Source organism: Chinchilla lanigera, unplaced genomic scaffold (genome assembly GCF_000276665.1).
Source record: "Chinchilla lanigera isolate Chin_1 unplaced genomic scaffold, ChiLan1.0 scaffold00039, whole genome shotgun sequence".
NCBI classification, from domain to species: Eukaryota; Metazoa; Chordata; class Mammalia; order Rodentia; family Chinchillidae; genus Chinchilla; species Chinchilla lanigera.
The window spans coordinates 13,668,489-13,696,397 of record NW_004955440.1 but is presented as its reverse complement, the minus strand read 5'-3'; positions in this window follow the sequence as shown (position 1 = coordinate 13,696,397).

Sequence of the window (27,909 nt, the reverse complement as noted above, 5' to 3'; positions counted from 1 at the left end):
GAGATTTCGAGAATGATTAAGTAAAACTCTATGAGATCATACTGCATTATTTGATAAGGATTGATCTGTACCAAAGGTCAATGGAGTAAAGAAAATAGCAAGCACAATGTACTTGCAAGCCTAGGGTCAGGGTTCCTAAGAGAGCAAGTTCATCGGAATTCCTTTTGCAGTTCACAGTGCCTTTGACTGTACTATTGAATGAATATTTGGGAAAAGACTTTGAGCTCTCCGAGGGTCTCAGTGCCTAAACGCTGTCACTCCCTTGGCTTGAAACCCTAGTTCTACAGCCCTGCTGGTGATATGAATTTGTGACAGCAAGGACCACTGGACAGCTCTAGTTTGGACACTGGTTTAGTTTATCATTTTCCCTGGTCCCCGGTGATGATAGGAGCAAGTAAGACAATTATCTAACTCCAGGGAAAACCAAATCAAGACGCTTGGACAATGCAGCTCACGGTAGTCATTCCTCTTGCCAGGTTGTCATGGTGTGTTAAATAAAATTTCTTATCTAACATCTGAGGGTGGGAAATAACCTGGCATAGAAACTTCAGCAAGAACAGAACTGGCTATTTGTGGAAGTTTTACCTTCAAGACAAAAATCACTTGTTTACTTAAGCAAGCCATTATCCATCTGTCTTCTTATGCCCAACTCTTCTTTAGTTTATTTCAAGATTTTGTGCTGGTTAGAAATTATTGGTCTGTGAGAAACAGAATCCAGTCAAACAATCTTGTGAAAAACTGGAGAAGTTTATTAGGAAGATGCAAGGCGGTAGCACGGAACCCACGGGAAGGAAGCCAGCTGGGCTCTCAGTACTGTAACTTTAACTGGAAAATCGGAGTGGGAGTTGCTTTCTCTAGCTTTCTTCAGTCTCATGGCATCTTGTCTCTGCCTCCCTCTGTTCCTCTGCTTTCTGTGTCTCTCTCAAGACTGGCTTTCTAGGTTTCTCTGGGCACATGGCTGCCGTTACTTCCTTTATATTACTTTCTTGCTCATTCTTGAAAAGGGACTCACTAGAACTACCTAATAAATATGTGTAAAAAGCAGGTTATAAATATACACACCTTGTATAATTCTATAAACAATTTTCATATCTAGGTATATGCAGGTAAACAACTGTAAGATATGCACAAAAATATTTTTAATAGTTATCTTGAAGAGTGGAATTATGGGTGATTTTAATTTTTTCTTTGAGTATGTTGTGTCAGATATAAAGCACATGTGCTTTTCCATTATTAGTATGGAAATTACTGTTTTGTAATCATGAAAAAGTTACTGAATTAAAAGCTTAAAGACATAGGAAATCCAAATGGTCCAGGAGTATACCAAGAGTGGAGCAGTTCTATGCTAGATTTAGGGTACAGGGAGCGGGGAGGGCTTAAAGAACTAATGCCCAGGTTCACTGGGGAAGACAGTAGGAGATACTTCATACTCATAGTGGCCAACTCTTTATTTCTAAGTTTGACTATTTTAAAGAAAACACGCTCAGATACTTTTCAGTATCATGGTAGGGACAGAATGTATAAGCAATGCAATGTTCACCAGATCTGTGGTTTTCCCTGTTTTTCCCTCCTGCTTTACTTATGCTACCATCAATTATGTTGCCCGAGAGCCTGTTGGTCCTTGAGGATCGCTTGTTTGTAGGTCTGACTGCTCAGTGATGGCCGAGTGTAAAGTTGAAGCCCTGTGTTCAGTCCAGTCCCTGACTTGCTCTTCTGAAGAAATCAGAGCACGCCCTGTAGGTTCCTCTCCCTCTGCAGAACACCTCATGAGCACCCTGGTTCTTAGAGCCCCTCCCTGCTCCTGTCTCCTGCAGAATCAAGCCCATGCGTGGCATGGCAGAGAAAGCCCTTCGTGCCTTGGTTGCTGCCCTTTTGCCACCCCTGCCCCCACACTTTCTCCTTTCACTTCATGCTACAGTAACACTGAATTGCTCGCAGTTCTCTTAACACACTATGGCATTTCACACTTCCTTGCACTTGAACATGCTGTTCCTTCCTTCTGGAATGTTCTTGTCCTCCTTTACCCCCTTAGAAACCTTTGTCCTGCTCAGATGTCACATCTTTTGGATAGAATTCCTTGCAATCTCAAATGGAGACTTTGTTTGATGTATTCCTTTGTTCCTTCAAGCACCCCTAGCTTTGCTTCTCCCAAACTATGTAGTAATTTGTTTATGTCCATGTTATGGCTTCTGTTTAGGTGTTCCCCTAAAGCCTCATGCAGTGGTAGGTAGGGCTTTTTCAGAGGTGGTTGGATGTAGAGTGTGTGACACTGGAATTGATGCATGCTGCAATGCTAGAATTAAGGGCACTAGGATTAAGAGTGTGAGTGCTACCTGTTCTAAGCAGCCCGGATAAGATGAAAGGGATAGAAAGAGCCGTGGTCATCCCTTTTGCTTTGCTACCTTCTGTCCACCATGAACTCTTTCTCCTCTGCAATGCCTGTTTGCCACGTCACCCTGCCTTGGAGCCAACCAGTTATGGACTGGAACCTCTACAAACTCTGAGCTAAATAAACCTTGTCTCCTTTACCTTTGAGTGCTGGGTATTTTGTCTCAGCAATGAGAAAAGTAACTAAGACCATCCATCTCTCCTCCTTAAGAAGAAGCAAGAAATATCTCCTGGAGGCAAGAAGACTCTTTCACTGTCTCTGAAGTCTCAGTGTTTGCTACTCACTAGAAATGCTTCTTAATGAAATAAATAAATAATTCCAACTTGGACTCCTGCAAATATTGGTATTGGAGAGTACAGTGGATTATAATGTAGAAAGGAAAAGGATGGATGATAGTAGCGGCTTTACAGACATTATCTTCTTTAATCCGCTCAACATCCCAGTGAGACTTTTATTATCCATCTATTTTACACACGAGGAACTGTAGCCCAGAGAGGTTAGAACGTTTGCACAAAACCGTGTTTCTTGCAAGTGGCAGATGTAGGACTTAAACCTGGCTCTAAAACTTGTGCTTTTTTGACAGCATGACCTGTGGAAATACAAACATCTGCTGCTAATGAGCTACGTCACTTAAAGCAGTTTATTTATCCAATTCAGGTCAGGTTTTCATGCCTACAAAGCAAACTGAACTCTATCTAAGGAAGTAGTTCTCACACCCTGGTTGCACGTTAGTGGCACCTCCCAAGTCTTTGTAAAATACTCCTGTAGTTCCCACATGCAGAGATTCTACTATCATTGGTTTAGGGTGTTACTTAGACGTTAACTTTTTTCAAATCCCTAGGGTAGCTTCTATTTTTTTAAATTTTTTTGGTTTTTTTTTTTTTTTCCCCACAGTACTGGGGATCAAACTCACAACCTTGTGCTTGCTGGGCAGAAGCTGTGCCGCTGAGCTAAATCCCCAGCCCTTAGGGTAGCTTAATATGCAGTCAGAATCGAGAAGCAGTGCTCTAGTTTAGAACTTCTCAAACTTCCGCATGCAGTAGATTTAAGATGGGGCCGTAGGTTCTGTATTTCCAACAGACTTTCGGGTTTGGGTGCTTATGTTCTGAATGACCAGATCTAAACTGATCAAATGAAGAGACTTATTAATATTTCACATTCTCTACCAAGACAAATGCCGCTTTCCTCGCTTACATAATTCAGCTTCCATGGAGCTGCAGTCTGGCTCTGAGCGACCTCTTGTTCACCATTCTCCCTATTACTACCAACCAGCTTTGCTCATCTCTTGATAGCTTCACAGGGTGAGGGAGGAAGGTTGAAGGCGGGGGCTGGGCACAGTTGGAAAAGGATCTTGGGTGGGACACGATCTACATAGAGCCAATGCAAACACTCAGGAATCTGAAGTGGGCCGCAAGGGGAAGTGTGGCTGCTTTGGTTTTTGTTCGGTGCTAACGTGCCTGGCTGGTCAGGGTCTAAAGGCTAATTCAGTAGGTGGTGCCCCAGGGAGCCAGTGGAGGCGAAGGCAGTGCAGAAAGGAAGTACAGTGGAGCCAAACAAGCCAGATTGCCATGAGGCCAAGCTGTCAGCAATCATTAACCGTCATATGCAGCTCCTCACTATCTGCCGTCAACCCTGAGCTGGGTGTGTGCTGTGTGGGCGGGGTAAGTAAGGGATGAATGAGTTGTGTAAATGTGAGTCACGGAAGCAACTGGCTTGGAAAGGCTCTGCTGCCATCGAAGAGCCAGCTGCCAAGTCCCGGGCGACCCACAAAACCACTTCACACCGGAGACATGCGACCAATTTATAGACCGACAATTGTTCCAGTTCGGTGAAGCACTACCGGAACTCCACAGCCGTGCTGCTCTGTGAGGACCGGTGCAACTCAGAATGTTGGGTTTTCAGATGACCAGCAACGGAGATTTGCCCCTTTACAAGGAAACACAGAGAAAGCAAATGTAAGTAAATTTTAAGACATCGGGGAGAAGTTCAGACCCCAGACCTCGAGGAGCCACTGGTGTGCTCACTTGGGAAGAAACTTCAAAACCATGGTGTGCGACTGCAAAATTTTCTTTCAGGTTGAAATTCTGCTTGGTGTGACGGCAGGGCAGGACTCAGATGACCCCGGTACGGTCTTCCAGCCTCAGTGTGGGTTCTGTATTTATAGGTTGAAAAACCCAATACCTTCACTACTCAGATAACCTAGACACTGAATGTTTTTCACAGATTTGGTGGTGGGAACACCCTACTCCTTTGTTCAGCCACTTGAAAAGGAGAATTAAAAGAAAAAAAAAAAAGAAAACCTCAGAGCCTCACTATGGCTACATGCAGTGGAGCTTGTTTTGTAAGGTAGTCTCTCAAAATCATGCCTGTATTTCTCATGGAAGCTGAAGGCAGAGACGAGTTTGCTTTGTGCAAATTCAGTAGCGCGGGGACCCCTTGGCAGAGTGCCACATCCCCCTTGCTTGGGCGATGTTTTTGCACAGTCTCGCTTGTTGAGGCCTTGCTTTTTTCCAAGGAACAAACAAAGTGGAAATTCTTGATCTACCTCTGTATCACCAGTAATCTGACCTGCGGGCTTGTACCTGAGCACCCAAACCTTGGGGTTCACTGCTCAAATATAATACTTGGGGAAAGAAGAAAAGCAGCAGAGACTCTTCTTAACCTTTGCAAATGTCACACACTATTTATATAACATTTACCACTTTTATTTTCCACAGCCTGGGATTTCATGAGGAGAAGGGGGCAGGCACCTTACACTAAACCCCATTCCTCCTGGTGTTAAATTACAGCCTCTTCTTTCTGAAGGCTAAGCTCATTATATGGACATCATTCCTCAGGGGCCGATTGCTTCATAAACAACTCGAATTCTATTTCTTGGATAATTCACGAAACTGGTTTTCTAATAGCTTCAGGAGATAAAACCCCCCGCTTCCATTAAATGAATAAACAGCCCTAAAAGACAAGTTTCTATCTGTAGGGAAGTCTTTGGAATTCTTTCAGCCTAGGTTATGTAAAAAAAAAAATGAAACAACTTTCATTTTCCCATTTAATCTTTCTGCATGAAATCTCACTTTTACAAAGACTGGACTCAAATTAAGGTTCTACTGCTTTGCTTGTGTAACTTCCCAGGGCCTGAACATGACTGAATGAGTTGTCATGTGAAGGCTGGTAAGTATTTTATTAATGTTAGAAAGGAGGAAGCCAAGGAGTCTCATTTTGACAGCTATCGTAACTACAGGTGGATAAGAGAAGCAAACACACATGAATGCCACCCAGGGAGAGAGAGAATATGAACCTCCAGGAAATGTGGCAAACAAATATATAAATGCTTGGCCTCATGGAAGGCACTTGGTGTCAACTATAATACAGGTTTCGTGTATATGATCATTCAATAAAAGACATTTTTGCTCACAAGCTGTTAAATAGCTCAAGTGTCAGAATGCTTTATAATGAATACACTCCATCATGTCTTAAAATGGCTGCCGTGACTAACATCAGAGATTCCTAACTGGCAGTGCTCCAGCCACCTTTGACCCCTGGTGGTAATTCATTTGGCTCTCACTGAGTTTAAAAATGAATTTGTTGCCACATTTTAAAATAAAAATGTTTCCAATAAAAATAGAAGCTTCTAAATGCTCTAGGAAAGTGAAGGAATTGGTGCGTATTCCCGTTTGGTTTCACCTGTCTGGGAGCGGGTAGAGCTGCCCCTTCCTTAGAACACGCACTTACCTTCTAGTTCGCTGTCATTTCGCCAAGGCCAAGTTGTTCACGTTGCTGGTACCTGGTTGGCTCCTGTAGGGCTTTAGCTTTTGATCAGAAGCCAAAGACTGACTGTTTTAATGTAGAACAGGGTGGCATCCTGTGGCATAGAGGCCCAACAGGTGACTAGGGACTGCTGTGAATCTCTTTTCCATTCTGGCGGAGGTGTTTTTCTTTTCTTCTTGTAAAGACAGATGCGGGAGTCCTGGACTAAGCGTCAGGGTCTCATCTCTAGGGATGACTTCTTTTGATGTAATTGAATGTATTTAGGACAGTCATTTCATCTTTTGGAGTCTATTTCTTTACCCTTAGAACAAAAGACTCACTTATTCTTTGAGCCACTCAACTAACATTTAAGACACATGTGCCCTGTTTCATAGATTTGAAGATGTACCAAAGGACTCAATTATAAAATAACAAGAACCAAAATTGTGTAGACAATTTCCAGGTTAAGGTCCATTATCTTTTGCACAGAGTGAATTTGAATATCTTTAGGTGGTTTCCCACAGTGCCTCCCTGTCCTAGCCAGGAAAGGTCTCCTTCCCCACCGGACCTGTCAGTCACCGGAGTTCATGAACGGACCCTCACCTCTACAGCTCTTTTCTGCTCTGACATTGGTGGGTTTTCTCTCTTCTGGCCCTCTCCTCTGCTTCTCCTTTGCCTCTTTCTTTTGTTCTCCCACTTCCATCCCCCAGCGCACGGCTTGCCAGGGGCTTGGATTTTAAAGTCTGCTATAGTTTCTGGTGAGAGAATTCCTCCGGCTTCCTCCCTTTGTTGCTTTTCACTCTCACCTTGACAATAAGGACAGCATGCTCAGTTTTTCTCTGTGGCTTGGTTTACTGTTCGCAGCAGTTTCCCTCCCTTCTTTGCAGCAGCTGTTCTCATTCCTCTAACCAGTTTTTTAAAGGCTTGAATTTGGAAATACGGTCGCTGCGCCTCTTCAGAGATTCATCCATAACTGTCAGAGTCTTTTCATTCCCTGTCTTTTGTATAGGTTTCTTTTATGAGCAGAGTAATTTGCATTTGTCTTTAATTCTTAATTTGTCTTTGCATTTACTGTGGATGTAACGTGCGGCTGAATTTGCATTTTCTTTTCACTTCCATTCTCATGGACTGGGGCTGTCTGAGGTGTAAACTGTGGAGAGATTCGGGAGTGTGTTTGCCGAGCCATAAACTTGGCTGCACTGGCTTTCTTTCTTTCACCCCTTACTCTGAGTTTCTTGGTGTATTTAGATGCTCTGAACGTTAATCATACATATTCTATACTTCCCAATTCATAGGTTACTTTGATCAACAGAATATTAGATCTTTACAGAGCAGTTGCATTCACTTATCAGAAGATGCTCTATGTGAGAGGATCCTGTCAGACTCTTGGGTACAGAAACTTAGGATTTATTGTGTCTCCATCACTAACTAGTTGGGTGTATATCGTGAAGATTTCTGGTATGCAGCTTCTTGATCTCTAAAAGGGGACCCTTGTGTACCTCCCTGTTTGTTTCACAGTTCTTCTGAGATGCCAAGGGCAGATAAGTGTGGAACTCCGAGGAGGACGGTATTCTGCACCCGTGTAGATCCCAGTGCCCCAAGGATCTCGCAGTACCATCCTGGCAGGATTCCATTCAGCTTCTGTTTGGCTGTTGATGGAGATTTGGGTCCATAGAGTTTCACCAACCATGGCCACTGTGTTTCAAATGATATTAAAGTTTCGCATTAGCAAGGTGAAAAAGACTCACCCACAGCCTCACACTAGGAGCGCCTCCTGAGTGCTGTGAAGTAACATTTAAACAGAAGGTGAATGCCTTACGCTAACCCTGGAGTCCGGATGTGCCCAGGAAAAGCATTAGATCTAATTACACTTCCTAGAATGGTAGAGGCTAGTAGTGGCCCTACATGTTCCAACAGTCAATTACAAGGCTGTTCTAGAGAAATAGATTTTTTTTTTTATTGCACTGTAGAGTGTGGAGAAAATTGTTAACTGCTTATATTGCCCATTCTGTAGCAATATGTAATTTTTTGCCTGAGAGGGAGAAGGATTTTAAGTCAGCGTGAACTAATTGAAGGGTATGTAGACGTTGCTCTCAACAAGCCCGACGGTCCCTCCTCATTGCTTCGATTCATTCAGAGCTTAATCACCAGAAGGGCCTCCAAGGCAGTGGAGAGACTTCTTGGTTTCCTATAAAAATATGTACTTGGTTCCAGAGAAAGATCTGTCCCCTGAAACTATGAATTCACCCTCCTTTTTCTCAGGGATTTGACCCTTCTCAGTGTGGAGCTAGCCTCTGAGACATGTGGAATTAAAGAGTCTGTCTAACTCATAGGTTCTATTTGATACATTAGAAAAGGACAGTTTTCTTTTTCTTTTGATAATTTCCCTTAATTCTTCTTTTGCCCCTTTATCACTCAAGGAGCTGTTGTTCTGGGAAACAGGAAGAGGGCAGATCTCAAATTACTTTGTAGAGATCTCTGCTCTACATGGTTAGAGGGTGTATAATAAGGGTTCTGATGGGAAGCTAAGCCCATTGCTCTGAGACACAGCCCCAGAGAACAAAAGAAGAAGGATCTAGGCTGAAAAGGTCAGAAAAGGTGCAAGAGGACATCCCATGCAATGAAAACAGAGATCAAAGACGAAACACAAAAATGTCTGATAAGCTGAAGAAAAAGTTTCTAACCCTCTTGAAATTTTAGAATGAAGTGGTCGGGTTCAGAGGGTTGCATTTTATGTTATTATTTATGAACAATATGTCATTGTAGCAGGAAGCTTCTTTGCCACGCTCTCCATAAGCGCAAAAGACACCGCAGTTTTCTAGGAGTTTACCAGAACTTTTTGACACTCTCAGCTATGAATCAGGGCTTGCAAAGTAGATTTATTGTTCTATTTGCCCCTGTGTGGGTAGATGACATGCAAATTTCTTATCGACTCACTTCTTGCAAAGCGGCTGGCTAACTCCGATAGGTAGAAGGACAGGCTATTTGTTTTTGAAAACTTGATGGACCTCAACTGGGCCGCTGTAAATTCTCTTCTGACCTAATCTCTTGCCTCGGGAAGGGTCTTTTCTTTCCAGATTGCTGACTTCTTTTCTTCCTTCCTGTTGTACTGGAAAGCCTTGTTCAAAGATCTCAAAGCCTGGCTGCATCTCTTTTCTAATGAAGCACCCTTAGCTCGAAGCTGGGGGAGAAGGTCCATCTGGCTTCTGCCATATGTGTGTATGCTGTCAAACCAGTAAACACGCCAGAGTTTGCTGACAGTGAGGAGTTTCAGTTAGTCAGTCATAAATTAGAGATGAGATATGCCGTGTTACTACTGCTGCAAGCTTTCACACTCCAGGAAGGAGTTTTTCCTTACCTATCTTGAAGGAGAAAATGTGGATCAAGGAACCATCTGATGGGATGTCACACCAAATCACAGGCACAGACACTCTCCAGAGACAGTGAAAATAGGCTCCGTGTTAAGAAACCACAACCGTTTCCTAAGCACCTTCTCTGTATCCATTTGCTTGTGTGGTTGGCGCGTTGGCTCCTCCGTTCTGATACATATACATATCCAGTCAATTATGGCTTTTTTGCACTTGCGGTGGGTGTTGGGGAACATCTCTGTGAAGAATCTTTAAAAATATTCCTGAGCTGGCTGAACATATGTGTATTTTCCTCCCCAAATGTGCTTTCTTCTTGTCTGATAATCAGGTAGGGAGACAATAATTAAGTTTTAATGCATCTGTCTTTTTAAAGAGAAAAGTGCTTTCTGACTCTTAATGGCAAATTTCATTATTATGATTTTAATGCTTTTAGACTAAAGAGGAGTTTACATTCAGCTGCAAGAAGCATAGCTAAACTATTCTGCTAAGATGTCTTTGTTTCATTTATAGGCTGTGTTGAGGTGTGTGTTAATGTATTATATTTAAAACAGACTGCGATATATTAGGTTATTTAAATATCTGGAACCAGAATTGCTTCAGATAATGTTACTGTCGGTATCTAAGACATTCCCACAGGAAGGTCACAATTTCTAAGGCAGATCCTCCTTTTTTGTTTTTACCCTAAATATCCCTCTTGCCAGAGAGGTCCTGTGACCCCCTCCACAAGTCTTCCAATTCTTTTGCTCTACAAAAAGGAAGATGTTAAGAAATCATACAAGAAGTAGAAAACTATGACAATCTGTTTCACTTGATTAGTACTGAAACGGTCAGGCTGCAGCCTCAAATGGGCTTTATGACTTTGAGATTGGGATCCAGGTAGAAGAAGACAGAGTAAGTTTCTCATTCTTAAGATAACACTAGTTGGGGAAAAGGTGGCAGGTTTGGGGGCCCGGGGGCTGAGGTGTCCCAGAGACAAACACAGTAGGCCCTTTGAAATGCGCTGTTTATTACCTAGTATGAGAAGGAACGACGTATATTTAGAAAAGCTTTATGCCTTACATACGTAGCTGGTTTTAGCCATCTGTTCAGTAACATCAACATTTGTTTCTTTGCTATATAGTGAGTTAGACAGCGCTCCTCCCTGAATTCATGTCCACCTGGAGTCTCAAAAGTGCCCTTGTGTAGAAATTGGGTCTTCTTACATGTAATTAGTGGTATGCTGGCTTAGAGTGGGGCCCAAGTCAGTAACTGATGACCGCATAAGGAGAGGGGAGGCTGCAGACACGAGGAAGAATGCCGTGTGATGACAAAGGCCGAGGTCGTGACTCCATCTACAGTCCAAGGAAGGCTCAAAATGGTGGCAGCTGCCCGGAAGTAGGTAAGGGACGTGGGTCACATTTTCCCTCCGCGTTTCCAGAGGAACCAACCTTGCTGACACCATGATTTTGGTTCTTTGGCCTCTGGAACTGTGAGAAAAATAAATTTTTATTATTTTAAACCACTAAGTTTTTGTGTTTTTTTTTTTTTTTTGTGTGTGTGTGTAATTTTCTGTGGAAGCCGTAACAATAAGTAGCGTTGCTTATTAATTTCGTTCTAACCCAAGTGGTTAATAACCATAGCCTGGGTGCTTTACTAAACCAAACAATTATTCTGCTGGGTTTAAACATTCCAGCCACTATTGAAGTAGGATTTATGAGAACCGCCCACACAAAAGGGTTTGCAAACTGGGACCTGATGCTTCGGGGTTTTCTGTGGCTTAGTCACGGCTCAGAATTCTCAGTGTTCCCCGTTGTGCGGTGCAAGTACCTTTAGCTTCTATTTACCTGGTTTCTAGCCCCCTCACTCTCAGTTCCCCTGACGCGAAGGGAGGGAGGGAGGTCGGGAGGACCCGTCAGCTGCGGGGAGTACAGGTACAGTCTCCCGGAGAGCACACTCTACTATCTACACACCGCTGTGTCCTCAACTGAGGCTTCCATCCCAGGCTAGATGACTGTTTCAGTAACTTTCTTTGTCACCGAGACACCATATTGGACACCCGAAATTAAGGGATAAAAGGTTTATTTTGGCCTGGCGTTGTGTCTGGGATTCAGCCCGTGGTCCCCTGGGTGGGGGGTGCGGGAAGAGTGCGGCTCTCAGTATAAAGGAGGAGCTGGGAAAAAAGATTAAGCCCTCAGGGCCATGGCCCCAGCGAGCCACCTCCTCCTACCAGACCCCACTTCCTAATGGCAAGTCAGCAGCAACCCCCTTTATTCAACCAACTTCCAAAAGCCCCTCCTCTGCGTGCCTGAGGTTTTGGGGGACATTTTGGGTCTAAATCGTAAGAGTTACTTCCCTTATTATGTATTCTTTTTCTTTTTTTTTTTGGTCTTTTTTGAGACATGGTCTCACGATGCTGTTCAGGCTGGCCTCGAACTCACTTTGTAGCCCAGGTGGCCTCAAACTCGCAATGATTCTCCTGCTTCAGCCTCCCGCGTGCTGGGATTATAGGCATGCGCCACCACACCTGGCTCTTATGTATTCTTATAGCGACTAATTCCTACCACATATGACTGTAATTACTTCCTTAATCCTTTGCCTTCCCTGTTAGAGTATAAGCTCCATGAAGGCAGAGGTGTTTCTGGTTTTGCTCAATATTCTAACCTCAGCTCCTAACTTTGTATCTGGCATTTCGCAAGTACTAATGTTAAGTAAGGTGAATGCAGAAACAAATGCAAACACATAAAGCATTATGCAGTGATAAAGGTTTTTTATTTGATTCAGACAATCCCTTTTTTGGGGCCTAGTTCTCAGCATGGTTGAGGTTTTTAGCTTTTTTCCACAGGAATCATAACCTTTCAATAATCGAGCTTCCTTCCTATCAGGAGTGTGCACTGTGTCACTGGGACCTGACCTCAGCTGCCGTATTGCTGCAGGCCCAGGACTTCAGAAGGCCTCTTTGCCAGCCCTGACCTTGACTCCCATCCTGGCCCACCTCCAGCTTGCTGCAGAATCTGAGAATCCCGCTGGGAGTGTCTCCAAGCATGCCTGTTCAAACCACCGCCCCTTTCCAGAGTCGGACCTGGAGAGTGTGGGCGGGACTTCAGGTGTGCGTCTTCTACACAAGCTCCATGGATGGTTAATGCGTGATCTGTTCTTTCGTGGTTTGTACATTTATGAAGCAGCTATTAGGAAATGCAAGAGAGTAGTGAGGACTCTATGTGGGCCTACATGTTAAGTGGGAGGAAGTCAAAAGGAAGAAAATATTGTCCCCCACTTCTCCTTACACAATAGGCTCCCTGTTCTTATAGCACATCTTAAAATTCTCGAGTGTCCCCCCAGGAATTGTGATTCTTCTCTTATTGTCTGATCCAGAGGGTGATGTCATGTTGGCTGCACCAGAGGCTTGGTGAGTCAGCCGCAGACCCACGCAGGAGCTACTTGGGGGTGATAGGATACAGTGGGGCCCTGCAGATTATAATCAGGGATGACCTGTCGCAGGAACGTTTTCTTGCCTCCTGCCGAGGTTGGTTTCTGTCAATTTTCGAGAAAGCGGACCTTGCACTTAGCTGTGGTGTCGCTGACTCTTCCACTTTATGTAACACAGCCTTTAGAACATTGCTCTTAAATATATGTTAAGGTTGGGCTATTTAAAGCTCAAGACTTATGCTGCTCAGACATGAAGCACAACACTCCAGCATAGCTTTAAGTTATGCAAATGGGCTCTTCTCAGTTGCTGCAAGAAGCTTTGTTTTGTGATACTGGCCTAGGGCCAAACAGGTAGCGTGATATGAGTAGGCAGCCCTCCTACTCCCTCTCAAGTGGAAGGCTTCAGCCGTGCTGTTCTCAAACATCAAGCAGGGCAGAAACAAGTCTGAAGAAATGCGTGCTGGAGGTGCACGGCTTGGTTACACGTAGCCGGCACCTGACTAGAAGGCAGTGGGGCTGAGTCCCGATCTAGGCTGTGTCCCTGGGAGGATGTCCTCTCGTTTCCTTGCCTTGCATTGTCCAAAGACAGGAGCTGATCTGGATCATTTTTTCCAAACAAAATTTTGCTTCTTAAAAACAGTAATACTTATAAACATGCATAGATAACAGGCACCAGTACACATTGTGCATCTACATTTTAATATCAGCGCAGTTGCTGATTTGGTCTAATTAACTTGGGTCCTAGTCAGCTCCGAGACATGGAAAGTCCAGAGTTTGCCTGTTATGTCTGTAATTTTCCAAACTTACCAGCATGTCTATTTCACCACCCTCATCTCTTTGGGTACTAAATCAGCCCTATTTTCACAATAACTCCATGAACTATTAACATACTTAGTGGAATTTTTCATAACAGGTAAGGAGGAAAGCAGGGAGGCATCGCATCCAGTCTGTATGGCCTCTTGCAACCATCTGACTCCATTTTCCTTGCTCCCATCTCTGCACCTACCTCTGTCTTTTCATGTCCCCTGCCTGCCTCTGTAACCTCAAATTACCCCTGGTATGCAGAATAGTTTGGCCCCTGGGGACAGCAGAGGGAGCTGGGACTCAGCCTGCATTCCTGAACTCACAAACTCAAACAGAAGTTCCTTACTGCTCTTTAGATGTACCCTTCTGAGAAGATAGTCTTGGTTATAGATTTCTTCCCCCTAGTTGCATATTTGATATCTTACCGTGTGTGCTCAGGTGTGTTGTGCATATGGATACAATGGGACTGTGGGAATTTTAGAAAGTACAGGTGGGCCCTCCTGCAGGCAATCTGTGTGATGTTATTAGCATGAGCTATATAAAACCAACAACTTTAAAGCTTGAATCTGCACTATTCTGTGTACAAAGAAAGTGATGCTAAAGAAGAGTGAGAGAAGGATTGGAATGTTTAGGTATAGATGTACAACTTCCAAAGTGAAAGGTGGAGAAGTACATAAACCGACTTATGAATATTAATAAGGATACTCTGCAAAGCACTCTGAGTCTGAAGAAAGACGCTACATAAGCACAAACTTTACCGCATTAATCCTTACAGGATCCTTGCAAGAGAAGAGCCAAAAAAGATTACTCCATTTCAAAGACAAGGAAATGGAGAAAGGAAGAGACATAATTTGTTCCCGAAGTCATCATCTCTGTTGCAGAGGGCCCGCACACTTCTCCTTCATAACGTCTCTTCTCGTCAGCATCGTGATGCAGCTTCTCTTATCCACCAGTTCAGTTCCACCCAGCTTCGCCGGCCGTGAACTCCTCGAGAGGAGACCCCAGTCCTCTGCGTCCCCACATTGTTCCCCTCCTGCAGCCGTGCCGTGAGACTTACGAATACTTAATAACTGCTTGTTGGTTGATGGCCAGTTGATTTGGTGTGAACATGATAGTGATTTGACTGGCTATGTTTTACCTTTCCAGTCCTTTTAAATTTGTTCTTCTAGCCATTTTCCTCTTTTATAGTGCTTTTAAATATAACTACAAATAATATGAATACCTTGTTTTTTTAAAAAACAATTAAAACATGATAGACTTCTGTTTCCTTTTTCCCAGATTTAATCATTGATTTGTGATAGGACTAAGGAGAATTTTTAGCAATATCTATATCTGTATGGATCATAGTAATAATACATCTGGTGCAGACACACATATAGATGTATTTATATATTTTTCTTTTTCCTTTTTTGAGATGGGGACTCACGGTGTTACCCAGGCTGGGCTCAGACTCCCAGGCTAAAGTGATCTTCCCGTCTCAAGCTCCTGAGTAACTGGAACCAGAAACATGTACCAACATCCTTGGCTAATAATATATATTTTTAAAAGACACTACAGAATTCCAACAGTATTATAGATGGTATTCTGTGAAAAGTAACTATCCCCACACCCTTCCAACAGGTTCACCTTTCCAGAGGCGATTGTCACTACCAGTCCCATGCGTCCTTCTGGAAGCGCCCTGTGTTTGCACCAGCACACATGTGCATAGGGTTTTTTATTCCAAATGGCAGCTTATTATAGACATTGTGCTCTATCTTGTTCTTTTTGCCTAATGACCTGTCTTGGAGATTGTTCCCTGTCTGTATTTATATTTGCCTCATTGCAGTGTTCCTTCATATAGGCATGCAACCATTTGTTTACTTTCCTGCTAATGGACATGAAGTATTTTTCCATATTTTGCCATTTCAAGCACTGTCACAATGATTGCTTTTTGACGTACATCACATTGTATACATGCAGCATATTATAGGATAAATCCCTAGAAATAGAATTGCTGCCTTGGAGGACTTGTACACTGGAAATTTTCATGGACATTGCTAATTTGCCCTCTAAACAAGAATCATCCAATATGAACTCCCAACTACCAGGTATGAGAGCATATGTTGATGTGGGTGTGTGTATGTGTGTGTTGGGGACTGACCCCAAGGCCTGTGCGGGCCCGTGCACCTCACACCCCTATCTCAGCTCGAGCCTGACACATTTGAGAAAAGCTGTATGTATGAGATGAAAACATGGGAAAAGCACAAAAGTCAGACACAGAACAGCAGCATGTCTGCGTGTAGCGGCTGATGGTCAGCGTTCATGCAGAGAGCTAGCTCCACCCTGGGCCCTATTGTCATTAGCTCAAAATGACTGTGTGATTTTATTTGAAAGGGCTTTAAATTGGTACCTTATTTAATAGTTAAAGTAGCTATTAAAAAAAGGCAAACCTTTATTGACTATCTCTTGTGTTCCAGGAATAGAGATAAATACTTCCTATGCTGTGTGATTTTATCCTAGGAAGTAGGTATTGCTATCCTCCTTATTTTGTTTTAATGAGGGAACTGAAATTCAGGTTAAGTAACTTGGCTAAGATGTGCTGCGGAATGAAAGAAGGCCAACTGGGCCACACGGCTTCCTGCTTGTGACTTGGAAGGTTGAGGAAGCGCTCAGTCACGGGAAACTGCACTTGGTCCAGTGGAGAAGGTTGCGAGTCCAGCAGCAGGGCGGCAGGGATGCCGTCCAGCTGTGTGCCTTTCAAGCCTGCCAAATGACACAGAAATCACCTGGTAACCCAAAGACGTAAAAATCGGAACCAAATCCTAATCTCCCACATGGCAAAAGTCTTAGAGACAGACGTCTCAGCACGCGTGATAACCCTGCTCAGAAAGGAATAGATTTTAATCTCAGTAGATTTTGGGGTTTGCAATTTAAGGAAAGGGAACACAAGGAAGTGGAACAAGTTACTTTCACATTATAACGTGCCGCTGAGCTGAGACACTGTCGGTGGCCAAAATTCAAGCCTTGTGGTGAGTTCTGTGATGAAATCCTGTGGAAAAGGGAGTTTAACTTCTAGGCACAGATTGACACCAACAGAACCAAGACAACCTATGCAGTCATCTGCCGGTTTTTGCCACCTGAGAAGACAGTCAGTGTACTTTCATAGGAAGCTAGGTATGGCTCTGTGTCTCCTAGGAGGCTGTGTTTAGAGGTGCTGCCAGCTCTAACAGTAGCCTTTTAACAGGGATATTTTCACATTGCACCTGACAGAGTGACTCCAATACAACTAGCTGGCTCGGTTCAGCAATCACTTGTTATGTTCTTGTTAATATGTGAATATCTTCATGATGAGTCAACTGGGAGATACGTGAGATATAGACTCTTGTCTTCATGTACTGCATATGCAGGACTATTTTGTCTCACTGGGCAGATGAAAACACATATACATGAAAAACTATAATTCATTCCTTTTGCTTGTTCAGAATCTGTTATGTGAAAAGCACTGAGCTAGGTTTGCAGATTATAGCAAAGAAGAAAATAGAGCTGTTTCCTGTGCTCCTTGTTTACATGCACAGGAGGAGACAGATGATATCTGGGAGGAAGTTTAGGAAAGGTTGATGGTAAAGCGTGATTATGTAGTTTTGCACCTAGGAGGGTAATGTTGGTTTGAACAAAACTAGAGAAGCTGTGAACCAAGCAGGGTAAGTCGGAGATGTGGAACTTGAACACTGGAAGGGATTTTCATAAGCCTGATTCTGGAGTCAGTAACACTCGATGAATCTGGGAAGCGAAGGTACGGAGAGAGAAGAGCAGGATATGGGGGAGGAAAAGAATGGGTGGAGGAAACACGGAAGAGTGGTAGGTTAGAAAACAGTTCCAAGAACTTGGTCCTTCAGGTCTGCCACAAAGGGAGGCAATAAAAACGAGATGGGTGAGTCATGCTACATTTGCTTACTTTACGAATGGCTTTCAGCAGGTTTGGGTTTGTTTACAAGTTTTAGGTCTTTTAAAAGGAGTGCTCAGAGGCAGGTGCCCATTCTCACTTTCAGGGAGGAGACTTGCTTAGGGTCATAAGGTGACCTTGCTCAAACTACACAGAGTGGTGGCTCTGAAAGGGAGACTCCCCAGCCAGCAGCACCTGGGAACCAGTTGGAAGCTTGAATTCTTTAATTCAGCACCTCAGACCTCCTGAAGCAGCCATGCTGGGGGTTGGCCCCAGCAGCCTGCTTTCCAACAAGCCTTTCTGGTGATTCTGATGACACTAAATTTGAGAGCAAGGAGCTAAGATATAGCAAGCATACGACAGAAGGAAGCCTGATGCCAGATGGTTAAGGAGCAAATAGGAAGTAAAGTGTGAAGGCAGCTACAGAGATCACTTTCTCTTGTGAGCTCTGACCTGGGGCTGTGGTTCTAGGCAGGGCCTTTAGGACCTCTGAATTCTTTAGTAACACCTTTCAGGAAAATTATTGAATGGTTTCCACAAGCCGTTATATCATCTTGTTAATGTATTTGTTCCTTGCCGTTTTGTTTGTGAGGATATAAACTCTAATGAGAAAGCAAATTTTATTTCTAGAAGAACTTCATTTTCTGAAAGTGTTTCCACAGTACCTAACAGGCTGACAAGCACTTTATACTTTCTTTAAATAAAGGCTCATTGACATATGCATGCTTCTAGACCATAATGTCCAGGCATAGCCTTGTCACGGCTATTTAGGAGAAATATGGAAAAAGACTGATGCATAGGTGCCTAAACAAGGCTCAGAAATGGTAGTATGAATGTTTGGGATATTTCACAGTCCTTAGACTCTTTGGGGAACACTGAAAAGCAGCACTGATGTGAGATTACTAATGGGAAATGCTTGCTCATTCAGTATATATTAGGGAACTAAGACAGAGCCAGTTCAACCCAAGAAATCTGTGAAAGCTTTTCTTCTCAACTATTTGGTTTTTACCATGGGAGTCATTAGACTTGCCTTTGCATGGTAAAATAGTACACCCAAAACAACCTTGCACGCCTGGAAGGATTGCAGAAATTAGTGCTACTGTAGAGGACTTGAAGGATGCAGGGGTGGTGGTCCCCACTACATCTGCATTTAATTCTACCATTTGGCCTGTGCAGAAGATGGATGGGTCTTGGAGAATGATGGTGGATTACTATAAGCTGAATCAAGTGGTGACTCTGATTGCAGCTGCTGTACCAAATGTAGTATCTTTGATTGAGCAGATTAACACATCTCTTGGTACTTGTTATGCAGCTATTGATTTGACAAATACCATCTTCTGCATATCTATCCATGAGGCCCATCAGAAACAATTTGCTTTCAGCTCAAGCCTGGCAATACACTTTCACTGTTCTACCTCAGTATTATATTAACCCTGGCCCTGTGTCACAAATTAGTTTGTAGAGATCTCGATCGCCTTTCTACCCCACAAGGTACCACATGGGTCCACCACACTGGTGATGTGGAGCTGATGAGGTAGCAATCACCCTGGATTTGTTAGTAAAGCATTTGTGAGCCAGAGGATGAGAAATAAACCTAACTAAAATTCAAGGTTCTTCTCCCTCAGTAAAATTTCTAGCAGTCCAATGGTGTGGGCCACCCAGAGCTATTCTTTCTAAAAGATAAATTTTTGCATCTGGCTCCCCCTACAACCAAAGAGACACAATGCCTAGTGAGCCTATTGGATTTCAGAGGAAATGCATTTCTCACTTAGATATTTTACCCTGGGCCATTTACCAAGTGACTTGGAAAATTGCTAGTTTTGAGTGGGACCCAGAACAAGAAAAGACTGCAACAGGTCCAGGCTACTGTGCATACCGCTTTGCCAATGGGACCGTAAGAGCCAGCAGATCCAACGGTACTTGAAGTGTCAGCAGCAGGTAGGGATGCTGTTTGGAGTCTCTGGCAGATGCACATAGGTGAATTGCAGCAGAGACCTCTAGGGTTTTGGAGCAAGGCTCTGGCATCATCTGCAGATAATTACTTTCCCTTCAAGAAACAGCTCTTGCCCTGCTGCTGGCCTTGAGTGGAACTGACTGCTTTACCCTGGAACACGATGTTACCTGACTTGCCCATTGTGAGCTGGGTATTATATGATCCAATGAGTCATAAGGTTGGATGTTCACAGCAACAGTACACTATTAAATGGAAATGGTATATTCATGATCAATCAGGTCCAGAGGGCATAAGGAAATTGCATGAAGAAGCTGCCCAGATGCGCGTGGCTCCTGCTCCTGCTACACTGCCTTCTCTCCCAGCATGCACCTGTGGTCTCATGGGGCATACAATATGATCAGCTGTCCGAGGAAGAGAAGATGAGGGCCTGGTTTATAGATGTTTCTATACATTATGAAGGCACCACCCACGAGTGGACAGCTGCAGCATTACAGCCCTTCTCTAGGACATGAGGGCAAGGGTGAAGGGAAATCTTCACAGTGGGAAGAACTTGGAGCCGCACACCTGGTAGTACATTTTTCCTGGAAGGAGAAATGCCAGATGTGCAACAGTATACTGATTTATGGGCTCTAGCCAGTGGTCTGTCTGGGTGGTCAGGAACTTGGAACACATGCTATGGAAAAGATGTTTCCTATGTAATATAATGTTGATAGATGCAACATTGGTTCTTAAGTATTGTTAAATCTATGTTAGAATATTCAAGTTATAAAATGGTAGGAGTAAGTATCACCCAAAGCACTCTTGCATCTTTCTGTGGGGAGGGAGTTAGTGCATTTCTGTTTGAACCCAGGACAGTTGTAACATGTTAGGTACAACTATGAACTTCTCTTTTTATCTGGAGATTAAAGCTTTGCGCAGTGGCAGTATCGTGGACAATGAGGTTTATTGGAGGAGTGATTATTGCTAATTGAAAACTTATCTGGAGATTAAGTATGGTTTAAGGAAATGTGTCTGGTTTTTAGTTGCCAAGAGGTGGATTGTGATAGTTAACTGATGGTGTCAGTTTGACTAAGAAATACCCAAGTAATTTGGACCAGCATAGCTCTGGGCGTTACTGAAGGGATTTGCTGAAGCAAATCACCCACTCACCCATTCACCCTGGGTGTGAATGGCATCAACCAATGGATTTGTGGCCTGAATGGAGGAAAAGGGAAATGAGGAAGGCTCGCTTCTGTCTCTTTGGAAGAACTGCAGTCTTCACTTTCTACTTGGACATCATCTCCCGGCTTCCAGGAGATTCTTAAGCCTTCCAGTACAGACCCTTCAGGCTTCCACTGAGGACCCTCTGGCTCCTGATATGGACTTGCATGGACACTTCATTGAGCTCCAGGCCTTTGACTGGATTCTTGTAACTCCAGCATGCAGACAGCCCTTTCACATTTCCACACTTGACTCCGTGGGTGTTTATTGTCAGTCTGTCTTGTAAATCCTTATATATTGGTGTATCTTGCATTAAATCTGTTTCTCTAGTAAGCATTGGCTGATACACATGTATAACACAAATGCTTTTCGTCCTTGCTTTTATCATTTCAGGCTCCAGCTAGTTGTGAAGCTTCCTCCATCCACCTTTTAGGGTCTAAGGCATCTGATTTCCTGTTTAAAGGCATGAGTCTTTATTGCTTAGGCCACGTGTGTGTGTGTGTGTGTGTGTGTGTGTGTGTGTGTGTGTGTTTAAGGACATAAGCAGATTCAACTTGTTCCACTTTTATATGTCAATTTTCCTCCTATTTTGGTTAGGTACAGTTTCCTTTAGGTCATTAAGGAGGGAACTATCACTTTTCTTAGTTCCCAAATACCTTTTGCTTGAAATAATTTTTGATTGACTAATTTTATGGAGGAAAGAAGAGAGCGTTCGGCAGTCTTCAGCGAGGCAGATGGAAGTTAGCCTGGCAGGGTTTGATGTTCTAGGATGAAGTTTCAATCATCTTTTGTCTAGTCACAGAAGGTGCTCTGGAGTAAGGCAAGTAAAGCTGAGCATGAAGTAGGCTTCTTTGGCTAGATATATTCTACTGGGAAATAAAGTCTTTTGGCCTGGATGTCTAAAATTGTCTGTAGTAAATAGGGATCTCAGTGAGCATTTGATAAAGAAAATATGAGACTTCAACCATTGAAGCATTGATAAGAAAACATTAAAATCTAAAATCTAAAATCTAAAATCTACATGTGCCTGTTAAGTGGCTATATGTGCAGACAAAACTATGTTTACAGGCTAGAGCACAATTGAAGGAGATGTCTAGCTCAGAGCAACTGCATAATGAAGCAATAAATACTACAGGGAGATTCACAGAGCTTAGTGGAATGAGGGAAGGTCTTCTGCAGTTTGTATTTTTGATGTATATGGTTATTTAAACACACGCAGCCTTCCTGTGAAGTGAGTCAGTGTTCCTCATTGTACAAAGGAAGGAACAAGGGCAGAAAGGAGAAATGACTTGTCACTCTCCCAGCTGGAAGCATCACCCCAGCCACATCGCTAGCATTTCCACCCAGGTTGCAAAGGATGAGTTTAATTTCACATGCAGTCAGGGTTTGCGCAAGGTCACCACGGTGAAATGTCTAGCTCTCGAAGTCAGCCACGTGGTCACGCCTGGGAGGTAGATAACATAACGGTCAGTAAGGGTTCACTTGGAGGATGTGGGTGTTTGAAGTGCTCCTCCTGATGACTGAAATGAACACTTGTCTTGCTTTCTTAGTATAAACTTTTGTCCCTGAGTGCCACTTACGTGCTGTGTAGAACAAAGCACAAGCTTGCTGGAAAATTAATGAATTCAATAATTGGTGGCAGAGGAATTGGACGGCTTGCCAGACCAGCAACCCAGTGTGAGTTATAGCAGTAGAATGGAAGAATACTTGGAGAATGAGTTTCACGCACTGGCGTGTGGGGGTGCTGTCATAGCTCCGAGTAAAGGAGAGGACCACTGAGAGCACACGTTATGGATTCAGTTTTTATCTTGCACAATGGGAACTGTCTGTGTGGAGTAGTCACTATGCATGACGGTGTAATAGGCAGCTGAGTTAGATAGAAATATTATAGGCAGTCAGACAGGGCCAGGCCCTTGAAAGAGCCAGCATGGAGGACAAGATACCTTACAAATAGAGAGGTGGTACTTGCTTTGGGCCAGATCTCAAGACCAGAGGCTAAAAAAATGCACCCACTTACCTCCCTAGGGATAGACATCAGGGATTGATATTCTAAATAAGTAGCAATCACCTTGAAGAGTCCTTGACCCAGCCCCTTACAGGAAAAGCCCCTGTTCTGTATTCATGCCCCCTTGCTATGTGACTCGTTTCCCCATTTGATCCCGGTTTAATCAATTTTACCTGAACAATTCTTATTGGCTGACCATAGTTTTGTCCATTTTTCCCCTACCTTGGACCCATCTCACCTCGTGGTTTTGCTCTATAAAGGTCCCTAGAAGAGACAGAGTCTGGGGTAACCCACTCAGGTCCCCCTTCTGTCCCTCTCTTGGACAGAAGCTCTCTTTCCTTCAATAAATATATTCTGCCCTTTGCCTCTGTTGTTCCTAAAATTCATTCTTCAATTTTAGAGAACACGAACTCATCCCAGATATCATTCAGGTTGGGAGTTTTTATTTTTCTGTACCAATGGCCTTGTGAGGTGTACTAGTAGAGGACTGTAATGAGATCTACCTATATTAGATCTCCAGTGAGATCTAACATTAGATCTAATAGATTTCTAATGAGATCTACTACAATGAGAAGACAAGGAGACCTACCTATGCTTTGGAAGTGTGGACAATCCACAGATAGTACTGACACGATGCTATTTCTTAAGCAAATTGTGCAGATAGGGCATAGAAGGCATAGGTCTGTTGATGGCATGATGGTTAGTTGTGCATTTCAACTCGACTGGGCCACATTGCTAGGCTTTTGGTCAAACATTATTTCTGGGTACATCTGAAGACGTTTCTGCATGAGATTAGCACTCAAATTAGGAGGCCGAGTAAGGCCTATTGCTCTTCCTAGTGTGAGTGGCTTCCAGCTACTCAGTTGAAGGCCTAAATAGGACAAAAAGGCTAACATTCCCTGGAGTACTGGGAAATGCCTTCTGACACTTGACTGCTCGAGCTGGAGCATGGGCCTTTCTGGTGTTTTCTTGCCATCAGACTTAAAGTGAACATTGACTCTTTTTGGGTTTCAAACCAGCCAGCATTTGGACTGCAACTTATAACTTTGGCTCTGCTGGTTCTCCAGTGTGTTGACTAGAAACTACAGCTCTTGGGATTTCTCAGCCTCCATAATCACATTAGCCAATTTCTTATATTAGATATCTCTCTCTCTCTCTCTCTCTCTCTCCTCCCTCAATCTCTGGAGAACCCTATAGGACGGAAAGAGGGTTTCATGAAGCATGCAGGACTCTGAGTGATGAAGCATCACCTATGTGCAGGGTGTACAGTGGCAAAAAGGCCGTAAGTGAAAGTCCAGTGTTAGGTTCTGGAGAGGCCCACCTGGAAAGTGGGGAAACAGCTGTGTAGCCCATAAACACAGAAAGTATCACCAGTGGGCAAGGGAACTAATTAATTAAACAAAAGGAGGATCTTACAGTATTGGGAAATTTCAGATTTCAATGGAGAAGTTGTCAGAATGTTTCAGAATGAGTCAGAGGAGCTAAATGTTTAGGGGTGCACAGTTTGTGAGCATATGATTCATAGGGGAAATTTTATGTGCTAAAAATGTCATTGAGTGAGTGAGTTTTTCTTGTGCTTTTGGAGTTCAGATTTGTGTTATTAGCAACAAAGCTCTAACATGAAGTGATTATACCGAAGGAACTATATTTTACAGGTTTCAAACTCTAATAATTTTGTAGATGAATTTTATTATGGTAATTTCTTATAATGACCTTTCATGCATGAACCTTGAGAACAAATATCAGCAGGTATTGAATTGCTGGGAGAGGATCATTATGTATAGTTCTGAGGAATGTTCAGAAAAGAATAAGTGATATAATAGTATCATCTGCAGTCCTACTTTCAAGGTGTATCAAAATAGTTAAAGGTTATTTTCTTCTTCAAAACTCTTTTAAGGATCTTTCTTATAAGAATAATTAATAAAACAGAAGTAATCTGTAAAAAATCACTGCATTATGATATTATTCACAGGTGTGAAATATCAAGAAAGGTTTTCGTAAATAAGCAAACATGATTCTATTATTTTGAATGATGTCCAGATAAATTAAAGTACACTCATTGGATAGAGAATCCTACTTTTACACTATTAAGTATCAATAAAATCATGAGTATGAGGGCTATTTAGTCAATAGGGAAAAGCACATTGCTAAGATTCTGGCATAAAATGGCCCCCAAGACCTCACATGTTAGAAGATAATTGGATTATAGGGCGCTATAGTTCATGTGCTGTTGGGAGATGGGACCCTGCCAGAAGAGGTGGTCAGTGGGGTCATAACCAGGAAGGATATGTTTCCCTTCCTGGATCCTCCCTTGATTCTCAGCTTCCTGCCCATCATGCTGTGAGCAAAGCCCCCACCATGCCACCCTGCCTCACAGTCCTCAGACTTCAGCCTGAAGCCTCTACAGTCTGAGCCAGAATGGACCTCTCCACTGTAGAGGGTGCCAAGCCTGTGTCTCTGTGATGAGGGAAAGTGACTGGGATGCACATAAACTCACGTTACATGGGAAGATAATAATGGGAGAATAATACTGGGTAACATTTACCTAGCATCTATCAGGTAGTATGTTTGTTTTATGTTCTTTACATGTTTTCACTCATTTCATTACCACAGTCTTAAGTGGCAGACGTTATCACCCCCATTTGGCAAATGAGAAAAACTAACGTACAGGGCAGTTGTCATTTTCCAAGTTATACATTTTAGAAAGAAACTCAGAGACAGGATATAAACGTGAACCTATTATATCATTAAAACTCCATATAAAGTTTACATGAAGAGATAATACATTGATTTTTAAAAGTGGAAATTCTTCCAATATATAACCATCTTCTACAAGGTGATTATCTTCTATGCTCAGTTATTTAACTAGTCACTAGAATTAATATGCTCCTGTTAGGCCTGAAAGTTTGAAATGGATTTTATGGCTCACTTGAGGAATATGTGCATTTGTTTTGCAGGCATGATGTGGGTAGTCCGCCGTGTATTAACCATATTTCGCCTTTTGTTTTCTGTGCTTTCAACTACAGACAACTGGAGAACCAGAAGAGATGGTTGATATTGGCATAGATGGACCTACATAAAACTTTACAGGTCAGCATTACCTTTTTGTGACTTTGTAGAGCCTAAAATTCACACTTGCATGAGACCACACTACAGTAATAATATTATTACTGTATGACCTATGATTGCTGTGTACAGCTCACAAATAATTTTCATTATCATCTCATTTGACCTTCACAAAAGGATTACTTTTATTTTGCAGATAAGAAATTGAAGTTCAAAAAGCATTTAAACTGTAATGTCAGAATTCATGCCCCAGTGTTCTATTCTTTCAGAAATGTGGTCAAATTGTGTATATGGGTGTCATGTACACATCACGTATGTATATTGACTGTCTATCTACTTACCTTTCTAGCTTCTCTACAACTTACATTGCTCACTTACTACTACATTTTCCCCCTTAATATTATGTTATGTACATCTTTTCAAATTGATATGTAAGCACAACTCATTTGTTTAATAGTCACATGAGAATCTGTACAGTAAGGACGCATTGTAGTCTATTCAATCTTACCTCCCTTTGTAGTATATAAGTCATTTCATGTGTTTGCCATTACAAATGCAACTGCAATAAACATCCTTGTTAGGTATTCCCTGTATACTGCTACTTAAACTTGTACAGGATTGATTCCCAGAAATAAATTTGCTGAGTCCAATGATAGGTGCTTTTAAAATTTTAATACTGTATATCATGTCAGATTCCTCTCCAAAAGACTGAATAAAAGACATTCCTACCAGTGATATATGAAAGTGCCTCTTTGTCTCCCCTACCAGCACTGGAAATTGCCATTTTTAAATTTGTTCTATTCTCTAGAACCCTGGTGACCAAGTTATTTCAAACAACAGAGATTCGGGGCCAAAACATCTACAATTTTTTGGAAAAGTTATTTTAAAGAGATTCTTCACAATTTAATAGAAATGAGCTCTTTTAAGAAGCTGCCTTGGCCTCAGCCATTGCTTTGTACATGCACAGCATATCAATAAATAATAACCGTGGTGGTTAAACATTAGAGTTGACAGTATGGTAAGTTACAAACAAATTTCCTCATTAGCAGCACTATTATTTTGGTGTTTGCAGCAATCTAGTATTCACAGCAAAGTTGAAACAAGAGCCATTATGTATGTAAGACATTCTTAGCTCATTTACTTTGAGCCCATTTTGAGTACAAGAGCACTTAGCCTGTGCCATATGGTGTAATGTCAGGACAAGATGCAAATTGAAGTGGAAAGGAATAGGACCTCTTTGACATGAGAGTAGATTATCAAGCACTTGGATTCTCATGACTTCAGAAACAAGTTACCGAATGTTCCTGAATGGATTCAAATTTTAATTTCCATTTGAGTGACCTACATATTTTCTTGTTAAAGCAGAAGGGCTACCGATCTAGTATATTTATGTGTGTATGCCTGCATTTGCTGATTAGTCATAAATTGGAATTGTGACTGTGATTATTTTACAAGTCCAGGTTGGGAAGTTAATTCATTTGAAAGCTGTATTGGGCATTAAAAAAATTGTGTGCCATCCATTTCTGTTTCTCTGGCAATGACACCTTGATTCTGCTTTGGGGAACCTGATTGTGAAGCAAGGCCAGAGCTTTGCAGAGCAAAAGCAGGGAGAGAAACTGAGTCCAGATGATACCATTTGCACCCTGGTTCAGAATGATTCGGACCTCACTGCTCTGTGAGCCACCAAAATTCCCCTCAGTTTTAACTTCAGCAGTTGTGAATTGACCTGCTTTTACTTGCACATAAATCCTAACTGATTCGGGGTTGAAAATGTTTTCATTTTTCTTCTTTTCTTCTTTTTTATTTCAAAGAGAATAATAATAAAAAAGAACAACAGCAAAATACAAACAACATAGACAAAATCAAAACAAAGCAAAACCAATAAAAATGATATTGGGTGTCAGAACAAAATGATAGGGATTAACGGTGGTTGTTATATTACGTATTGTTATCTCTAATGAAGTTGCTCACATTACCAGATGTAAGAATGCAAGACTGATCAAGCCATTAAAGAGAATAAAAAATAAAAACAAAAAAAATTAGAAATGATAC